Consider the following 9,481-nt stretch of genomic DNA (forward strand, 5'->3'; position numbering starts at 1 on the left):
TTAGCAGGTATAAATTAGGTTAATATTCCAGAAAGGCAATGTTATTTTAAAATGTTCATGAATAAAATATTGTAAAAGTTTATTCATCATCGTAATCACAAGTAAAAGAATTAGAAGGTATCTTGGAATTCTCAAAAATCTGGCACAATTGGAGCATTTATCAAAAAACATCAAACAATGTATAATACAACAAAATGCCAGAAGCACTGATTATGCAACTGCATGTTGAAAGTTCAGAGAGGGGAATGATTTTTGAATGAGATAAGCCTTTGCCAATCAGACAAATACATCATTGCTCTGTCTCCTACTCATCCATCTTCTCATTGATCCACCTACCCAGATGTTTGAATAGATCACCATAATATCTAAACATTAAGGCTGCATCTAGACTGGCAAGTTTTTCCGCAAAAGTGGCCGCTTTTGGAGAAAAACTTGCCAGCTCTTTACACTTGCTGCTTTGAATTTGTGCAAGAACACTGACGATCTAATGTAAGATTGTCAGTGTTCTTCCGCAAATACAATGACTCTCTCATTCAGGAAAAAGCCCTCTTGTGCAAATGCTTTTGCGCAAGACGGCCAGTGTAGACAACCGAGAACCGTTTTGCGCAAAAAAGCCCCGATGGCGAAAATGGCAATCGGGGCTTTCTTGCGCAAAACCGCGTCTAGATTGGCACGGATGCTTTTCCGCAACAAGTGCTTTTGTGCAAAAGCAACTGTGCCAATCTAGATGCTCTTTTCCACAAATGCTTTTAACGGAAAAACTTTTCCATTAAAAGCATTTGCGGAAAATCATGCCAGTCTAGACGTAGCCTAAGATTATTCTCCCATTGCACCTTGAATGCTAGGAGAAATCATACCCCGTAGCTTGAGGTCAGATGCAACAAGCTTCTTTGTGTCCTCTTTCCCCATTGCACCAGCACAGAATCTTAATTGTTGGATCCTCTCAAATCATGTGTATGTCCAATCAGCTCAAAATATGGCTAAGTCCAAAGTAGCCAAGAAATCTGATATTTCAAAACCTGCTGGCTGTGTCTACACTGCACCCCTTTTCCGGAAAAGGGATGCAGATGAGACAAGTCGGAATTGCAAATGCAGCGGGGATTTAAAATTTCTTAAAATCAGGAATAAGGGACCTTTCAGACCTTTCGGAAAAGACTTTATTTTTCGAAAGATCCTTGTCTAGACTGGCAAAGCCCCGAGCCGGAAAAAAGCGGCAGCCATGTTCATGCAAATGCAGCGGGGAAAATTTAAATCCCCGCTGCATTTGCAATTCCGACTTGTCTCATCTGCATCCCTTTTCCGGAAAAGGGGTGCAGTGTAGACACAGCCTCTGTGTTTTGTTTGGGCCCAAAGGGGATCAGAAGTTTCCATGGTGGTTATCTTTTTTTCATTGGCACAAGGTTAAAATGACTTGGATCTTAATTCTTTATTCATATGTCAGAAAAGAATTCCCTCCCAGGCTATGAAGTTATCTGCCAAGTTGCAGTTCTGAGGGCATTTTTACTGTAGAATTGTAAACTTTGGTCTACTGGGAAGTTAATAAGAGCTGAACAAATGTTCTACACCACATATTTATACAATAGATCCTAACAGCTTCATGGGGCCCTTAAAGTTAATGTGGGGGGATAATCTGTGTTTTAAAAAGTCCCATAAGTCATATTTACCTAATCCACACTTTGAAAACTCTATTCAAATGTATTTACGTGACCAGCTGTGGCAGGTTCAAGGGACACACTTCATGGTGCATCTTGTTAATTCATACACACCCCTTCCAGCAATCATCTTTTAAAAAACAAGGAGAATTCACAATTACCCCCTACTTAATATCTCCACTGCTTTCTGGACATATTAGGCCAAATTGCCCAAAGAAAGAACAACTTGTAAGTCTGCAAAAGCATGCACACACAGATCAAGGCTTCACATACAAATCAAGCAGCTGCTCATGTAGGCTGCTTATACACTGCACCCATAGCTTGAAATAAACTATGCAATTTGAGCTACGCAAATTGCGTACCTTCTTTTGCGTGTATTTCAAAATAACTTATTTTGTAATTCGGTGCTGCCTATGAAGTGCCAAATTTTGAAATAAACTGCTATTCTGAAATGTCCCTTCCTCCTCGTGGAACAAGATTTACGGGGACGTGGGAATAGCAAGCCTCTTATATTTCAAAATAATGGGCTTGCTCAAAAGATGCAGAATAGCTATTTTGGGATACCGGAAGTAGCCTGAAATAGTGCCACTGGCCAGATGCACCCTTACACACACAACTAACAGTTATGCACAAATTCCGATACCTTCATCTGCAAATATATTCACATTGGGGTAAATTGGCCCATAATTTTCATCTGCAAAAGCAGCGAAGAGTCCTGTGGAACCTTATAGACAGATGCACGTGCATCTGACGACGTGGGTCTTTGCCCATGAAAGCTTATGCTCCTACACTTCAGATAGTCTATAAGGTGCCACAGGACTCTGCCCCGCTTTTGCAGATTCAGACTAACACGGCTACTCCGCTGAATCTTCATCTGGCATCTGCATAGTAAAATAATTACCTTTGTCATAATTTCTAAGTAGCACTGCACTAATACTAATACAGATTGAACCTCTCTAGTCTGGCACCCTTGGGACCCGACCAGTGCTGCACAGAGAGTTTGCCATACCATGGGAGGCCATACTATGGGAGGTGCTTACTGGACTCGTAGGGGTACATTAGACATTTAGGGGTACATTAGAGTGAAATAACAGCACAGAACACTGAGAGCCAGGACTAGTGGCTGTAAACAAACTTTATGGGACTGAGGGAAACTTGGCCATACCCATGATAAGTGGATATCTAACTGAAATCATTCCGGACCACAGATGTTGCTAGACCAGAGAATGCCAGACTTTATAGGTTCAATCTGTATTAATACTAATAATATTTTCACCCCCAAATATTCTGAAGAACTTTATATCTTGTGGCCCTGACTCACCATTGTTGTGCATTTGTGTCCTTATTTACACCGGTGCAAACTGGAAAATGTACATTCCACAATGCACATCAGTTTACTTCTCAGTGTGTTATTCTGACAATGGGACAGACATAACAACATTCCAGTTAATCTCCACACAGGTTTCTCACCAGAGCCCTGCATCATTGTGCCCCAATAATAGACATCACCCAGATGGGCCTAGCAGGGGCATCATGAACATAAACAGAGAACAGCCTACCAGAAGTACCATCTCTTTCACTCCCAACTGGCTCTATTTCAGGTGTCTTCACTGAATGCCCCTGGGGTGGCATCTGACAGTGAGAGAGTACCAGTCTTGGCTAGGTAGGTGATGCATGTTGGACTCCTCTAGTCCGGCACCCTTAGGACCCACATTCTGTATCACTGATTCTTCTCCACTGCAAAGCAGGCCTGCACGGCTCCAGATATCCACTACAGGTTGAACCTCTCTAGTCCGGCAGCCTTGGGACCTGGCAGTTCTAAATCAGAGAATTTTCTGGACCATGGGAGGTCAATATTGTCTAGCAGCATTACCGACACTTCCACTGCTTCCTGGGCTCTTAGAAGACATTAAGGGGTAAAATAGAGCTAAATAACAACACAGAACACTGAGAGCCAGGACTGGGGGTTGTAAACAAACTTTATAGAACCATGAGAAACTTGGCCATACCTATAATAAGTGGACATCTGGCTAACCAAAATCATGTCAGATCATGGATGTTGCCAGACCAGAGAGTGCTGGATTAGATTGGTTCAGCCTGTATATATGACATGTTACACATGCATACAGATACATTCTTGTGTGCACATGTCCATATGTGTGTTTGTGTATGTATAGTGCATGCACACACAATATATAACAATTTAAACGCTTTGATGAAGATTTGTCCTACTTCATTTGATTAAAACTTAAATCTAATTAGACTCAACAGCCAATACTACAGAATTTATAAGGAAACCTTTATTATACTGTTTTCTGCAGCCTGCACTTTTAGGGGGAAAATATCCATTCAGCAATGAAGTGGTTAAATCAAAATAACAAGGGTGATTTATCTAGGAGCTTTGGCTATACCCGGGGGAGCAAATCTACCTATTTGTCAAGTCACTGACAATATCCTATTTCTTTCTTGCTACCCATATGCTTTATTAAAGAAACACTTGACCTACCTGTCATATCAACTGCTTTCTTTATCCAAAACAGAATAATATAGACATTTCCCTTAAGGGAATCCTGATGCAAATATACAAGGACAGGTTGCCAATTTGTTGAGCATATTAGGGTACAGAAAACTGTCAAGGGAAACAGCTGTAATACAGAATGTTCTAACAAGCTCATTTTTCTTTTTTCCAGTGGTACTTTTGGGCTTTCCTTAGTTTATATTATATACTACTTGTACATTGCAATTTTTATGGACAGCTGTCAGATGTAAGTATCTTTTTTCCCCTTTGAAAAAAACTAAACCGAACACAACCCAAAGCCAAAACGTGGACTTCCTTGGCATACCACTGATCTGTTGTTTAGCCTCTGCCAATCACTGTCACAAATCTCTCAACTGAAAAAATTGTGAACAGAGTTGTCAGATGATAAAAATACAAAAGAATAAGCTTTCTGGTGGGGCAAAGCAGACTTGACTGCTTTAGAAGGCATGCGTTATCATGTGAAAGCTTTTAAATGCATTGCAACATTACATTTTCACCTGCGTGTGTGCATATTTACAAAGGCTATTTGAGATCAGTCACTAAACCATTTGTTTGATCAATAGGCTGATTAAAGTGAAGGGTCTAAATTTTGGCCTTAGCCCAGCCAAGCCACTGGGATGCAAATGAGGGCAAAGCATGGCAGTAGGAATTAAGGAGCTTCAGGGGATAGCCGAGCTAGTCTGTTACAGAAAAAAACAACAAATGGTCTGGTAGCACTTTATAGACTAACAAAACATGTAGATGGTATCATGAGCTTTTGTGGGCACAGCCCACTTCTTTGGAATGGCTATTTCGTATTTAGTATCAAGAGGTGATTGGTAATCCAAGAAACTAGTTTTGATGCATGGCTTTAAAATATAGTGGAATCATGAGCTAGCTAGGAGTTTCTTTTAATAATGTGCAGACCCTAATATTTTTCAAAGTAAGAATATAATTTTTGGTGACTTTAAACTAAACTGTGTGTGGACCAGGAATGATTAAGACTGGACACTGTAGCATTAAGTTTCTACCACAGCAAAGACCATGCTAATTCATGAGTTCTTCATAGAACACAGATTAAGACAGTAAATCAAATTTGTAGCTCCAATGAAGTCAGCCTAGTTACAGAAGGGATTAATATCGCCTCTTTGTACTTGTGCTCAGGTAAGATATAGTAGATAATCTGCTGAATAAAAGTGACTGAGCAGTACAGTTCTAAAGTGCACACAGGAGTAACTGTAGCAGGAAAGAGAAAACACTGAGTTTGGACTGGACTTCAGAAGGCAGAGTTGGTTTGTTTGCTTGCTGCAGCCTCATTGCTCTAGTTAATGAACACATCATCCCAGACTCTTATGTTCTATAAAGTGCCTATTAAAAGGTGATTATTGGATCCCGGACATAGGAAGGGCCAGACCTTGCGGTTCCTATTCAGGCAACACTCGGTGTGGATTAAAGCAAAAGGGAAAAAAGCTCAAGACCAATTTCAAAACCTCTCTCTGGAAGGATCTCTGGTTCCCAGAACATGGTCAGTGCTCCACATGTTGCCCGAAAACAGCTATTAGAAGAAACTGTAAACTTTTTATTAGGAAACAAGGAGAGAGCTAGATTCCTCAAATGAAGAAAGTGTAGCTCTCTCCATCTGTCTGAATTTCTGCATAAAATAAAATCTGGACATAAAACTTGCTGTCATACTTATATCTTAATCATTCCAATGAAAACTTTATTAGATTCAGAAATGGTACTAGTAAGACCAGTGGTATAACTGCTCACTATGAGTTTGATCTTGCACAAATTAAGTTAATGGGAGAGTTTTCAAAAGCAGGCTGGGTAAAGCACTAATGAACACTCAATAGGGATAATCCTGTGTTTTGCAGTGGGTCGACTAGATGACCTCTTCGATACACACCACTTCTCACATCTGCTTATGTAAATAAATACACGTGAAAATCACGTGCTTGCTGACTGATGGTCATTCTGACATAAAGGAAAACATTCTCAGAAAGGTGCTTCCCATTTTTGTGCACATTTTGCATCAGCATTACATTTTCTGGGCGCAACCTGCAGCCACAAACAGGCCATTCGCCATCCACTCTGATATGTACACACATGTATATTTTTAGATTGTAAAGTAGAAACTTGGTACATAGAGCTGAAAACTGCTAAATTCTAATCCCAATCCTGCCACTGACACAATGGGCTCGTCTACATTGGCCCCTTTTCCGGAAGGGGCATGTTAATTTCACAGGTCGTAATAGGGAAATCCGCGGGGGATTTAAATATCCCCCGCGGCATTTAAATAAAAATGTCTGCCGCTTTTTTCCGGCTTTTAGAAAAGCCGGAAAAGAGCGTCTACACTGGCCCCGATCCTCCGGAAAAAAAGCCCTTTTCTGGAGGATCTTATTCCTACTTCAAAGTAGGAATAAGAGCCTCCGGAAAAGGGCGCTTTTTCCGGAGGATCGGGGCCAGTGTAGACGCTCTTTTCCGGCTTTTCTAAAAGCCGGAAAAAAGCGGCGGACATTTTTATTTAAATGCCGCGGGGGATATTTAAATCCCCCGCGGATTTCCCTACTACGATAGCTGAAATTAACATGCCCCTTCCGGAAAAGGGGCCAATGTAGACGTAGCCATTGTGTGCTCTGAGGGGAATCACTTAAGATCTTTAGTTAATCAATAAAGTGTAAAACTGACCCACGCATAATTCCTAGCTGGTGTTGTGTGTTTATGGTCACACACATCTTTGTGAGTGTGCAATGTTCAGTGAAGCCCCAATTCTGCAGACACTTTGCCACTTGTGAGACATTCCTCTCAAGTCAGTGGTACTACTAATTTGAACGAAAGAAGGATTTGGCCTATTGCCATTGCAGAATTTGGAAACTCCTATGTTAGAAGAGAGTTGGTGCTTTCAACATATATACGTACTTCTCGTCTGCCTTGTGCGAATGAGCCAGATCTACTGGACATAGACCAGTTTGTGTCAGTTGAGGATCCGACCCATGGCCTTCACTGAATAATTATTATCTAATATTTTACAAGTGTGTCCTGTGGGAAATTTGGAAAGCAAAGTTTAACTGCATATCGCCATCAAGGGGTCATTAAATTCTCGAATAAGAATAACTTTAACCTTTTTTCTCCGTGGTCCAGATTAAGCAGCAGGTTAGTAGAGTGGCTCAGTAGTTTTGTGTTACTTAAGGCTTGTCTACACATAAACTGTCACAGTGCCACCACTGGGAATACCTATGCTGATGGGAGAGGGTCCTTTCATTATTATAGGTAATTCACCTCCCTGAGAGCTAGGTTGATGGGAGAATTCTCCTGTTAGCCTAGTACTGTCTACACCTGGGTCTGGGTTAGTTTAACTGTGTTGCACAGGGGCGTGAATTTTTCACACCCCTGAGTGATGTGGTTATACCCACCTAATTTCCTAGTGTAGCCCAGGCAGGTCTTAGTGAGATGGTTTAAATAGCGCCGCTCTCCCACTGAAAACTCTGCAGTCCACTGTATGTTTTGACGTGTTACTCATTTGGTTTTAATTCTTTCTGCACTGTGTGGTTACAGCTTATTTGAGGCCCTACTTTTGAGCTGCTTTCAGTTATTTTCCTTTTTTTTTTTTTTTTTTTGCTTGAGCTTGCGAATTTCAAGGTCAGACTGAAATTGAACTGGGGCGTTTTCGTGATGAAATACAAGCAGATGTGGCTGTTCAATGTGACATTGCCTACACCCTTCCAGTAGAGTTCTGTGCAGTGGGAGGGGCCTGGCAACTTGAACAAAGGCTGATCATTTACAGCTCAGGATTTCCATTTCTTAGATTCAAATTTCAAAGTGACTGCCAGGCCGGCTAATGTTTATCTAGGGAAGTGACTTTAAATTAAATGACACCGGGTAGTGTAAGTGCTGCGGCCGTAGTCTCTATTTTTATAACCTTATGAGCCATCCAGGGTCAGATAACTAACTTCTGTGTTGTTCTTTTCCATAGTATTATTTTATTTTGTCTTAATTTGATGATCTAACTCCTTCTGCACATCAGAGACATCAGGCAATCTCTGCTGGCAATGCACTGATTTGCACCAAATTATGAGCCGCCTTCTACAGCTGCATTCATCTTCTTCTGACCACCTTGACTTCTAATGGTTCAACACACTATTTTTTATGGTTTACATTAAGGAAGAGCAAACAATTTGGAATAAGATAAGAACACTCGCACTCCCAAACCACTGCCCAGGCATGCTTGTGACCCAGTCAAATTTCTGACTCCATCTCTAGAATTTTCCTGTTCATTAGAGAATAGAAGAAGGGGGAATTAAGACCTGATCAGCAAATAGCTACTGCTGGGCAAAATGCTCATTACCAAGACAATTTCTACTGGCTTCTACAGGTCTTCTTAGGTGGCAAAACCATGTGACTACATGCACAATAGAGCCCTTCATATTTTTCTTGTGCAACTATTATTCTTTTCTACTTAGTGTTACATTTTAAGTACATTTCCAAGTGCATTTCTCATTACTATTATTCCTCAGTCTTGTTTTGCCCTGAGTGGAACAGCCCATAGAAATGAATCAGAAGGACTATGCTCAAATGCAAAAACTCTTATCAACATACACTGTCCTAGGTTTGGATCCTGTAATGATTAATGGAGGGGAAAAATCTAAAATTTTCTCAAAACTAGAAACATACATGGCATTAGATACTTTATGGCAATTAACCTCAAAATGTACAGACGAGTAATAGGCTATGACTATACTAACAGTGCTTAACCAATATAAGAATACAAGTATTCTATACCTGAAAAGTATGCCCGTTGTGGATGCAACTATACCGGAAAGGCTGTGCTTTTTACAACACGGACTTCCACCAGCACAGCTCTGTTGGTTAGGGATCATACCTATTCATACCTCTGACTGATAACTATGCTGGCACAAATCTACAATATTGACCTGACCTTACTTTAGGTATAAATATTATTGGAAGGTTAACAGCTGGACAAAAACTGGGTGAAAAAATGCTGCAGGAAACTAAGAGCTAATAGTTTCATTGATACTGTATTTGTTCTGCTCCAAGGATGCAAAGCAGCTATTAACTTAGCTTAATCACCCAATGTCACAAGGTTTAAGGCTGTCTAGCTTTTGCCAGGGTGGTGCAAACCAGCCAGACCATATTCATGAATCTTGTCCTAAATATCTAAAAGAAACTATATCTTCTGTAGGATAAGACTATAGATAAGACAGGTTCTATTCAAAGGATTCTGTGTAGCACGGAGGAGTTACACACACATCTTATTAATGGTAACAGATCTGGTGTGAGTTATTCCTGCACT

Source organism: Pelodiscus sinensis, chromosome 17 (genome assembly GCF_049634645.1).
Source record: "Pelodiscus sinensis isolate JC-2024 chromosome 17, ASM4963464v1, whole genome shotgun sequence".
Taxonomy (NCBI): Eukaryota; Metazoa; Chordata; order Testudines; family Trionychidae; genus Pelodiscus; species Pelodiscus sinensis.